The following is a 12,334-nucleotide window of genomic DNA, read 5'->3' on the forward strand; positions in this document are numbered from 1 at the left end:
CTTCTTGTTCTTCTTCTTCTTCCTCTTCGTCATCATCATCTTCTTCTTCTTCTTCTTCCTCTTCATCATCTTCATCATCTTCTTCATCTTTTCCTTGATCTTAAACCTCTGACAAAAATGGTGCAAAATTTTCTAGGACATCCTAAGGTCACTGGATTAAATCATATTTAAATTGCGTTTGGACATTTAAATGCTATAAAATATTTTAAATGTCCAAATAATCCTGAACTAATTTTTTTACTGTTGGATATATTCTATAGATTGGGCACGAGAAGTTTGGTGATTTTTGAAAGTGCCTAGGTAATTTTAGAAAAGCCACAAACCAACAGAAAGAAAAGAAAAACAAAATAAAAAGGGAAACGACCTTACCTGGCCAAACCCACCTGCCGGCCCACCTGGCGGTCCAGCACTGTGCTGGCCCGCGCCAGCCAGCTGCTTCTTGCCCGCCAGGTAGGCAGGGAGGTGACGCCGGCGCGCGAGCTCGCCACGGCGCCAGTTGTTTGCTGCCCGCGCCTTTGGACGCCTGGACGTCCTTAATGTCGTCGCCCCGACCCCGTGGACACCTCGCTTCTCCCCCAGCGCCTCTCCCTCTCTCTCTCCCACCATGGACGACACAGCCGCAGCCGGATCGCCGTCGTAGCCGCGGGCACCATCATCTCCATTCCGCATTGCCGTGTCCAGCAACTTCGTCGCCCTCCTCTCCACCGAGCAGACCGTGCCCCGAGCGCTCGTTCACCCCAGAGCCACCGCAACAGCCTCGCCCGACCTCGCCGTCGCTGGAGATCCCTTTCGCCGTCATGCCTGCTCCAGCTCGTCCCCGACCTCGCCGCCTAGCTCGCTGAAACCACCGTGAGCTTCTAACTCTCCCTATCCTCTCCGTTCTCGCTGCCATCCTCTGCAGTGACCGCAACAAGCTTCACCGCACGCGCAGCCGGCTGAGCTCGTCGCCGACGTAGCTCCGGCCACCCAACGGCCACGCCACCTTGTCCACTAACGTCACCGCACCTCGTAGGCCACGTAGGAGCTGGCCTTGTGCCTCCAGCACCACAGCAACGACGAGTTCGGCTTCCCGAACTCCGGCAGCCGCAATGCTCGTCGCCAGCATCGTTTCCGGCGACCTTGAGCTCAACCACCACCACCCCTCGACGCGGATCACTCCCAGCTGAATGTAGGTGGCCTCCGCCGTCCATTTGGTCGCCGAAGGGCGAAACCCGCACCCTCCACCGCGTCTGGAGTCGCCGGCGGCCAAATGGCGGCGAGTCAGCCCAGTTTGACTAGGGATTTGACCCCCCCTGGGCCACTGACATGTGGGCCTTGCCCGTTAGTCAAACCTAGATTAGGGTTAAACTAATTCTAATTAGGTTAGTTAACTAACAATGACACTGACCAGTGGGTCCCACTGGTCAGGTTTGACCTGGACCGCCCCTATAGACCTGCTGACGCAGTGCTGACGCGGTAACTCATTTTCTGGATTTATTCCTATTCAGGAAATTTCAGAAAATAGTGGTAACTTCAAAAATTCATAGAAATTAATCTATAATTGTCACACCGTAGCTAGTTCATGTATTAGAGTGCTTGCATCATATTTATCTTTCATCAGAAGCTTGAAATGGGGATGACACAACCCCCAGCACCCCCTGAAACCAACTAGGGTTTACTAAAAATATTTTCAATGAACCTGAAATGCCCTTCTAAATGTTCATCATCTCTGCCTTGGTCTTAAACCACTGCCAAAAATGATGCACAAATTTCTAGGTCATCCTAGGGTCACTGGCTTAAATCGTTAGATATTTGAGTTTGGGCATTTAAATAATATAAAATATTTCAAATGCTCAAATAACCCCAAACTAAAATGTTCCATGTTGGATATATTCCAAACAGTGACCATGTGCAGTTTGGTGATTTTTGAAGTTGCCTAAGTATTTTTAAAAATACAACAAACTTGCAGGAATAAAATAAAACTGAAACTAAAATAAGAGGGAGAGAGAGAGAGAGAGAGAAAGGCCAGAGGCCACTTACCTGGCTGAGCCGGCCCACCTGGCCCGTGCCAGTCACCACCCACCTCTGCCAGTAGGCAGAGGAGGGACACCGCGACACCGAGCTCACCATGCCACCTCCCTGCCTGCGTGCCCTCGCCCGCGCCAGCGCAGCGCCTCGAAGGGCCTCCTCGACGCCGCCCCGAGCCCCTGGACACCTCACTTCCCCCTGCCTATCTCTCGCCCTCTCTTCGCCATGGCCGACGCAGCCGCGCCCGCGCCTTCATGAAGTCACAACCACCGTCGCCTCCTCGTCACCCCACCGTGTCCAGAAGCTCTGCCGTCATCCGCTTCACCGAGCCAGCTGAGCCCCGAGTGCTCACACACCTCGGAGACACCTCCCCGACCCCGCCTTCACCGCCCGTTGCCGGAGATCTCCATCGCCGCCCCGACCGCTCCAGCTCTTCCCCGACCTCGCCGACCATCTCGCTCGAGTCGCCGTGAGCCACTGCCCGTTCTCCCCCTCTCTGCTCTCTCCTTTGCGCGGCATAGTCGCCGCACCTCCCTCACCCGCACGCGTCGCCGCCTCTGCACTTCGTCGTTGTGGCCACTGCCTCGCGGGCTCGAGGCCGAGCACGTCACCGCGTTCGCCGCAACCCCAGGAGCCCGCAGCACCTCACTGCGCCCTCTGCCGTGCCCCCTAGCACCGAACCCGAGCACGCCCGAGCTCTGGCCACTGCCTGCCGAGCTCATGGCCGTCATCACTGGCCACCCTAGCTGTTGCTGCTTGCTACAACGGTCGCGGGTGAGCTTCAGCTCCCCGTAGCCGCTCTCCACAGGCCATTTGGTCGCTGGAGCAGCGAGCCCGAGCCCTCTGCCGCTTCTGCTGCCGCCGCCGGCTAAACGCTAGTGGTTAGCCCGGTTTGACCAGGGGGTCTAACCTCCCCAGGGTCTATGACAGGTGGGGCCTAGCCCTGCTAATTAACCTAGGTTAGGGCTAACTAAATCTAGTTAGTTTATTTAACCACTGACACGCGGGACCCACTGGTCAGTTTGACCTGGACCGGCCCCGTTGACCTGGTGACGTCACCGTGACGCAATGCTGACACACTAAAGAATTTTCTGGATTTAAACTTATTCAGAAAATTCCAGAAATTTTTACAAACTTCAAAAATTCATAGAAAGCAATCTGTAGCTCCAAATGCAAAGTGTTATATATGAAAAATGATCAGAAAAATCCAATCTATCCATATGTATTGGTTTCATGCATGTTTAAACAAGTTAACTTGCTGTTTAGTGCAAAACATGATAACGCACTATTTAAGATCATATATGGGTTTGCAATTTGAATCTTTGGTTCAAAATGGCTCAAACTCATCTGGTCATAGTTGGATTAGCCCAATACACTTATTTTGCCATGTCTCATGCATGCATCATATTTTTGCACATTGTTTGGTGTTGATTGTATATCGGTGCTCTCTGTGATTGGTTCCGCCCCGGAAGAGTATCACGAATATCCAAACAAGGAGCAATACCAGTCTACAGACCCACAAGGCAAGCAACCAACCATTTGATCATATCGATACAAACCCATGTTCTCGCTTCTTCTCTCTTTTACTGCATTTAAGACAACGCGTTTCGAACTGCTGTGTGCTATGGTAGTTGAACCCATTTCCTCTGCATGACCTATCATTGCCACAGTAACTAGATGAAACCCACTAGCATGTGTAGGAGTTGATTGAGCCATGTGTATGTGTTTCCTACCTTGCTATGCCTGCTATGCTTAGATTTATGTCAGGTCTGGTTCATCTGGGTGATGGGCTAGAGTGAAATGATCATGCTGGTAAAGAGAGTGGTGTGTTGAACACGATTTGGTAAAGGTATCGATGAGCGGCCATGTAGGAGTACATGGTGGGTTGTTTCATTGGAACCATCCTTAAGCACTGAGATTTGTATGTGTGATTTAAGATTCAGCTACTACCATGCACTGGGCCCTGAAATATGACCCCGCTCGACTTCTTATCCACCCTAGTCCTCTGTCCGGGAGTTGCAAGTAGTTTCTGGTGTTTGTAGCTTACTAGAGGCAGTGGGCAGCGCTGACCCTCGGGGTGGGCTATGATGCGGTAGGTACATGGACGGGCATGCCGGGCACCCGTTAGGTCTCTCGGAACCCTGTACACATCATTCGGGGCCGTATGTGGAAACCTCGGCTGGACTCCCTTCGGATGGAACCTGAATAGGCGATAAACCTGGACTTGAGACTTAGGTGTTTAGGTAGGTCGTGGTCTACACCCAGGGTGGCTTTCTCTTGAAGTCTGCCGAGCACATGTCGTGTGCAAACGCTAAGTGGTGGAAACATGTATGAAGAAGTACACCCCTGCAGGGTTAACATCATCTATTCGAATAGCCGCGTTCGCGGTAAAGGACTACTTGGTTGCCTATATAGTTCATAGACAAATAAATGGATACTACTAAAAGCCTCGAGATAAGCGTGAGTGCCGAGGATGGATCTTCCGTAGGATGACGGAGGTGGATCCCCGGTAGTGTATTGAAGTGGTGTGTAGTGGACTCGAGTGCGCAAAACAATTTCAAGTTGGTGTCTCATAAGATAGCTTAGCCAAGAGTCAAAGTTGGCTTGCTGCAATAACCCCACCATCCTTTCTTGATAATGTGCATATATGTAGGATCTGATGTAAGTCTTGCTGAGTACCTTTGTACTCATGTTTGCTCAATTTACGTTTTACAGAAGACGCTGCAACCCCTTCTGATGGGTTCTTCATAGACGTCGATGTCGACGAGTAGGATGGATCCCAGGTGGTGATCCTGAGCTCACGGTGGACCATGTAGGATAGCCAGGCTTCCTCGAGCCTCTTTTATTTTCTAGATGTCTGTACTCAGACATGTTACTTCTGCTGTTGGCTTGTATGTTTGTATGACTTGAATGTTGGGTCCTAAGACCCGTACTTGTGTGTATGGTATGTTGGGATCTCTTAGCCTTTAAATAAAGTACTTGTGTTGTAGAGTCATGTTGTGATGCCATGTTGTATTTGCACATATCGGGCATATTGTGTGTATGATTGAAATGCTTGGTATGTGTGGGATCTAACTATCTAGTTGTTTATCCTTGGTAGCCTCTCTTACCGGGAAATGTCTCCTAGTGCTTCCACTGAGCCCTGGTAGCTTGCTACTGGTCCGGAACACTTAGGCTGGCCGGCATGTGTCCTTCTTCGTTCCAGTGTCTGTCCCTACGGGGAAATGTCACGCAATGACTACCGGAGTCCTGTTAGACTGCTACAGCCCGGTTTAATGGAGTCCTGCTAGCGCAGTTGCTACAGCACAGATTCACTCGTTGATGACCGACATGTTCGTTGCTGGGTCACGTATGCATGTCCCTCTAAGTTAGTGCCACTTTGGGTTCATGACTAGCCATGTCAGCCTGGGCTCCTTGTCATATGGATGCTAGCGACACTATCATATACGTGTGCCAAAAGGCGCAAACGGTCTCAGGCAAGGTAAGGTGTCACCTGTGGGGATATTGTGCGTGAGGCCGCATAGTGATAGGAGGTTTTATGTGCTAGATCAGTGTGGCATTCAGTCAGGGTCCTGACAGCGTTGGCATCAGAGTCGGACTGCCTGTAGGTTCTTCAAGCTAATCTGGTCGATGACGAGTCTAGAAATGCTTTAGTTATATGTAGGGGAATTGATTGTGGGAGGGACGTAAGGCTCTTTTTACTCCTTTACCTTATGCCCTCTGATCTGAGTCATCCTCTTCTCTTTCTATGTGGGTTAAGGACTAGGTTCTCATCTCTCTATCAGGTTCACGTGTTACTAATCCGTAGAATCTTCGGATTGTTGGTTCCAGGCCTCAGTTCAGTTTCTACTACTTTTAGTATGTTGTCAGTTGAACCAGAACCTTGATATGATGTTGTTGAGTGGTTATCCAAACTGTTGTGAATGTCTCAAATCTTTTTCTGAGCATTTACAGCCATTATGCTGTCTGATTTCTCCTAGAAATTCTAATGCCTTTGCATTACATCATGTTTCAGATGGCCTCCTGCAGCCAGAATCAAGTGGTTCATTTGACTCAGTGCCTCGATGTACCTGGTCACACTGCCATGCTGGTCCGCGTGATGATCGAGGCTGGCTATCGATGGTACCCCGAGTATACCGTTGAGGAGCAGTATCGAGATTTCAATCAGAGCCAATACCTTTGCACAGTCAGGATATACCCTTCCTATCCTGGAGCCACTGAACCCCTCCATTGCTCATATGGACTTGGGGTTACCATCGAGATGTCCATGCAGGATGCTGCTTACTCGATGAAGACTATTATGTGGGCTACGCTTGCCTTTCTTCGAAACACTGAGTTCTGCTATATGCCAGCATCACTCCCTCGGGCAGAAGGTTACTACTCGGCTCTTTACACCGACTCTGCTCATGAGGATTCGCTACTCCGCACTACCACAGAGTTGCTTGAGGATAAGGACCGCGAGAATCATGCCTTGCGATTGGAGCTTTTCAATACTCGATCTGATCATTGGGCCACTCTGACACGGTTTGCACCTGCCGTGCAGGCTGGGTATATGGATATGCGGGATTTGTACCCCGTGCGGTCCGGTCTGCCGGATCGTATGGATTGGCGTGATGTAGGAGGCATCACTCCTCCCCGTGGGCCTCGTCTGCCTCCGTTTGTGGGACCAAGGCCACATCCAAGTCCTTATGGACCATAAGCTCCACAGGATTGACTGTTTCCAGATGATCACGTCCAGCTTCCAGGACATGGGGGTAATCTCTATGAAGATTACTACGGAGATGGCTGAGCTGATGGTAGCACCACTAGTATTGTAACAGTTATATCATCCACAGTCGTGCGTGACTCGTGGGATATGACTTAGTGTGTACCAAATTCCGGAGGTGTAGAGAAACAATGTATAGGAGCTCTGGATGCCTCCAACGAGATGTAATCTTCCTTTCACCGCAGTTGTACTCAGTTTGGTCTTGTACTGTATGGTGTGTATGACGATGGAATAAATGTAGCATTTTCTGTATTTAGCATGTCATACGGATGATCATCTTGGATTCCAAGTTATCCCTTACATTCTGCATTTCTATGTCAGAATCTTATCATTCTGGACTAAACCATTGTCTTGTTTTCCTAGGATGGTCAACACACGCAACAACCCTGCTCCCCCAGAGTAGGCTGAAGGCAATGGGGCTAGATATGTGAACCTGCCTCATCCTCCTTCTCTAGCTGAGGTCATGCTAGAGGCCGAGAGGAACAAACAGGAGACCAACCATTTGCTGGAACGCATCGAGCAGAACATAGCACAAAACCAGAGGAACAACTTGGTGTCTCTCAGCGACTTCATCAAGTTACACCCACCCACCTTCCATCACTCTGTCGAGCCCCTCAACACCGATGATTGGCTTCGCAGCATTACTCACATGCTACATTCTGCACTTGTAGCCGAAGCTGACAAGGTCACTTTTGCTGTCTATCATCTTGAAGGTCCCGCCAGTCTCTGGTGGGAGAACTATGAGGCCATGCATCCAGCTGGCCAGGTCACTACTTGGGCAGAGTTCAGTGAGGCTTTCCGTGAACATCACATCCCGGAAGGTCTTATGGATCGCAAGCGTGAGGAATTCTGCAGTTTCACCCAAGGTAGACTCACTGTGGATGCATACAGCAGGGAGTTCGGAAACCTAGCATGGTATGCAACAGAGGAAGTTTCCACCGATGCCAAGAAGCAGGCAAGGTTCCGCAAGGGACTTAGCCCCGAGCTTCACCGTGATCTCCGTCTACACGGGTGCACTTCCTTCCAAAAGCTTGTGAACAAGGCTATCAGTGCTGAGACATGTCAGAGGAATTTCAAAGCAACACGCAAGCACGACCGTGACACTGGTTCCTCATCCGGTTCTGGCTCCCAGAAGCGCCGGGTGTGGGTGCCTAACACCACCCTGCCACCCAGGTTCACACCGAGGCCATCCTATTAGGCGCCTCGTCCAGCTCAGCAGTATGCATCAGCTAAGTCCTATGGTGGATCAACCAATAATGCTCCTCCACGCACCAGCACTGTGACGTGTTTCAAGTGTGGAGAACCGGGTCACTACATGTGAGAGTGTCCCTAGACCAACCCCAACCCCAACCAGTCTAGAAAGGCTGTTGGCCATGGCAAGCCAATAGGGAAGGTGTACTACGTCAAGCCGGCCACCGCTACACGTGGCCATGTGAACTGTGTCTCAGCTGAAGAGGATCAGGAGGATCCCAACGTTGTTCTCGGTATGCTCCTTGTTAATTGCCACCCGACATCTATTCTTTTCATTAATGGAGCATCTCATTCATACATATCGGAGAGCTATGCTCGTTTGCATAACACCGCATCTTGTGACATGCCCTCTACCATGGAAATTTCTACCCCTGGTTCTAGATGGCAAACTTCTAAAGTAAGCCATGGGAATGAAACCCAGGTCGACAGACTTGTTTTCCTTGCATCTTTGATAGCTCTCAAATCTTCAGATATTAATATCATCTTGGGTATGGGCTAGATGTCAGCCCATCATGCCAGGATTGATTGCTTCTCTAGGACTGTTCAACTTACACATCCTTTGGGCAAGATAGTCAATGTCTTGACCCAAGTAGCCAAACAACAGCTATATTCTCTCAATGCTAGTCCTTTGCCAGACCTCGAAGACGTTTCGGTAGTCTGTGACTTTCCGGATGTCTTTCCAGAAGAATTGCCAGGTGTTTCACCTGACCGAGATGTCGAGTTTGTGATAGATATTATTCCAGGTACTGTCCCAATCTCTAGGAGACCCTATAAGATGGCACCACTAGAACTAGCCGAGCTTAACAAACAACTCGATGAGTCCTTGAAAAAGGGTTTCATCCGTCCTAGTTCGTCTCCATGGGCTTGTCCCGTCCTCTTCGTCAAGAAGAAGGATGATAGGATCGGATGGTTGTAGATTATCGACCCGTCAACTTGGCCACCATAAAGAACAAGTATCCGCTCCCCAGGATCAACGATCTGTATGATCACCTTGCTGGATCCTCAGTCTTTTATAAGATGGATTTGACGTTCGGCTACCATGAAATCAAAATCAAGAACGGGGACATTCCCAAAACGGCCTTTGATACTCATTATGGCCAATATGAGTACACCGTCATGTCCTTCGGTTTAACCAACGCCCCAGCCACTTTCTATCGGTTAATGAACTCAATCTTCATGGAGTATTTGGACAAAGTTGTCGTGGTTTACCTCGATGAATACTCATCTACTCCAAGAATGAGGAAGAACATGTCGAGCATCTAAGGCTAGTGTTGATGAAACTTCGAGAGCATCGCCTTTATGCCAAATTCTCTAAATGTGAATTCTGGTTGCCAAAAGTGACCTATCTAGGCCATGTAATCTCTGGTAAGGGTATTGTTGTAAATCCCGAGTGAGTTCAAGCCGCTCTTAATTGGACTCCACCTGAATCGGTCAAGCAAGTTCGGAGTTTCCTTGGCGTAGCGAGCTATTGTCGCCGCTTTGTCGAGAACTTCTCCAAAGTTGATAAACCTCTAACTGAACTCCTCAAGAAAGATAAAAAGTTCGAGTGGACCCCACCGTGCGAGCACAGTTTTCAGGAACTAAAAAGATGCCTGACATCTGCCCCCGTACTTGTACCACTAGATTTCTCCAAGGACTTTGTTATCTATTGCGATGCCTCGCGACAAGGACTAGGTTGCATTATCATGCAAGATCGTCACGTAATTGATTATGCTTCACGGCAATTGCACCCACATGGGAAAATTATCCTACACATGATATAGAGCTTGTAGCTGTAGTCCATGCACTCAAAACCCGGCGACATTACCTTCTCGGTAATCATTGCGAAATCTTCACCGATCACCAAAGTCTGAAGTATATATTCACCCAACCAGATTTGAATCTTAGGCAGAGACGTTGGGTCGAGTTGATCACATATTTCGACTTAGGGATAACTTACACCCCAGGAAAAGCCAACATCATGGCTGCTGCAGTAAGTCGTAAATCTTATTGTAACAATCTGATGTTACAACAAAGTCAACCGCTTCCCCATGAGTAATTTTGAAAGCTTAACCTTCACCTCGTTCCATAAGGATTCCTTTCCACCTTGGTGGTGAAACCTACTCTTATGGATCAAATCATCGTGGCCCAAAAGCGAGATAAAGGGATATCCTGGATCAAGGAGAATGTTGCTAGCGGAGATGCTAAATGTTTCTGTGTAAACGATCAAGGTGTGGTGTACTTTGAGAACCATCTAGTGGTTCCTAAGAACCGGCACCTACGACAGTTGATCCTTAAGGAGGCTCATGAATCCCCTCTCACCATTCATCCCGGAAGTACCAAGATGTATCAGGACCTACGCCAGAGGTTCTGGTGGACTAGGATGAAGAGAGACATTACTCAATTTGTTGCTAATTGCGAGTCGTCGTGTAAAAGCCGAGCATCAACAGCCTGCTGGCACCCTTCAACCTTTAGCTATTCCTGAATAGAAATGGGATAAAATTGGTACGGATTTCATCACCGGTTTTCCCAGGACCAAAAGAGGGAATAACACTATCTTTGTTGTCATTGATCGTCTTTCCAAAGTGGCCCATTTCTTGCCTGTTCGTGAGAGTATAACCGCTAGCCAGCTAGTAGACTTGTATATGTCCCGGATAGTGTCCCTCCATGGTGTTCCATTGGAAATCAACTCAGATCGAGGAAGTCTCTTCACCTCTCGATTTTGGGAAAGTTTCCAAAATGCTATGGGAACCCGCCTTTCCTTTAGCACCGCCTTTCACCCTCAGTCAAGTGGTCAAGTAGAACGTGTCAATCAAATTCTAGAAGACATGCTTCGAGCTTCTGTTATCTCATTCAGAATGGACTAGGAGAAATAGCTTCCATTTGCAGAATTTGCTTATAACAACAGCTATCAATCTAGCTTGGGTAAAGCTCCTTTTGAAGTTCTCTATGGACGAAGGTGTCGAACGCCTCTTAACTGGTCAGAAACCGGGGAAAGACAATTCTTTGACCCGGATATGATCCAGGAAGCAGAAGAGCAAGTTCGCATCGTTCGTGAAAAGTTGAAAACAGCCCAATCTCGTCAAAAGAGCTAATGTGATCGTAAACATAAAGCTATGACCTTTGAGGTCGACGAGAAGGCATACCTTCGGGTTACTCCTCTGAAGGGAACCCATCGCTTCGGTATCAAAGGCAAATTGGCTCCTCCCTACATTGCACCCTTCCGCATTCTTGCCAAACAAGGAGAAGTTGCCTATGAATTGGAACTACCTCCGCACCTCTCCAGAGTCCATGATGTCTTCCACGTTTCTCAACTCAGGCGTTGCTTCTCATATCCTATCCGTGGAGTGGACCACGAAATACTTGATCTCCAAGATAATCACTTATCTAGAATACCCCGTTTGTATCCTCGATCAAGCTGAGCATACCACTCGACACCATAACATCAAGTTTCTCAAGGTTCAATGGTCGCATCATTCCGAGAAAGAAGCAACTTGGGAAAGGGAGGATCGTCTTCGACTTGAGTACCCCGCCTTCTTCCCGGAGGATCCTAAATCTCGGGACAAGATTTTTCTGAGTGGGGGTGAGTTGTCACACCCTAGCTAGTTCATGCATTAGAGTGCTTGCATCATATTTATCTTTCATCAGAAACTTGAAATGGGGATGACAGAACCCCCAGCACCCCCTGAAACCAACTATGGTTTACTAAAAATATTTTCAATGTACCTGAAATGCCCTTCTAAAATTTTCATCATCTCTGCCTTGGTCTTAAACCACTGCCAAAATGATGCACAAATTTCTAGGTCATCCTAGGGTCACTGGATTAAATCATTAGATATTTGAGTTTGGGCATTTAAATAATATAAAATATTTCAAATGCTCAAATAATCCCAAACTAAAATGTTCCATGTTGGATATATTTCAAATAGTGGCCATGTGCAGTTTGGTGATTTTTGAAGTTGCCTAAGTATTTTAAAAAATGCAACAAACTTGCAGGAATAAAATAAAACAAAAACTCAAATAAGAGAGAGAGAGAAAGGCCAGAGGCCACTTACCTGCCTGGGCCGGCCCACCTGGCCCGTGCCAGTCACCACCCACGTCCGCCACTAGGCAGAGGAGGGACACCGCGACTGTCGGTGTCAAAACCGGCGGATCTCGGGTAGGGGGTCCCGAACTGTGCGTCTAAGGCTAATGGTAATAGGAGGTAGGGGACACGATGTTTTACCCAGGTTCGGGCCCTCTCGATGGAGGTAATACCCTACTTCTTGCTTGATTGATCTTGATGATATGAGTATTACAAGAGTTTATCTACCACGAGATCGTAAAGGCTAA

Source organism: Triticum dicoccoides, chromosome 3B (assembly GCF_002162155.2).
Source record: "Triticum dicoccoides isolate Atlit2015 ecotype Zavitan chromosome 3B, WEW_v2.0, whole genome shotgun sequence".
NCBI classification, from domain to species: domain Eukaryota; kingdom Viridiplantae; phylum Streptophyta; class Magnoliopsida; order Poales; family Poaceae; genus Triticum; species Triticum dicoccoides.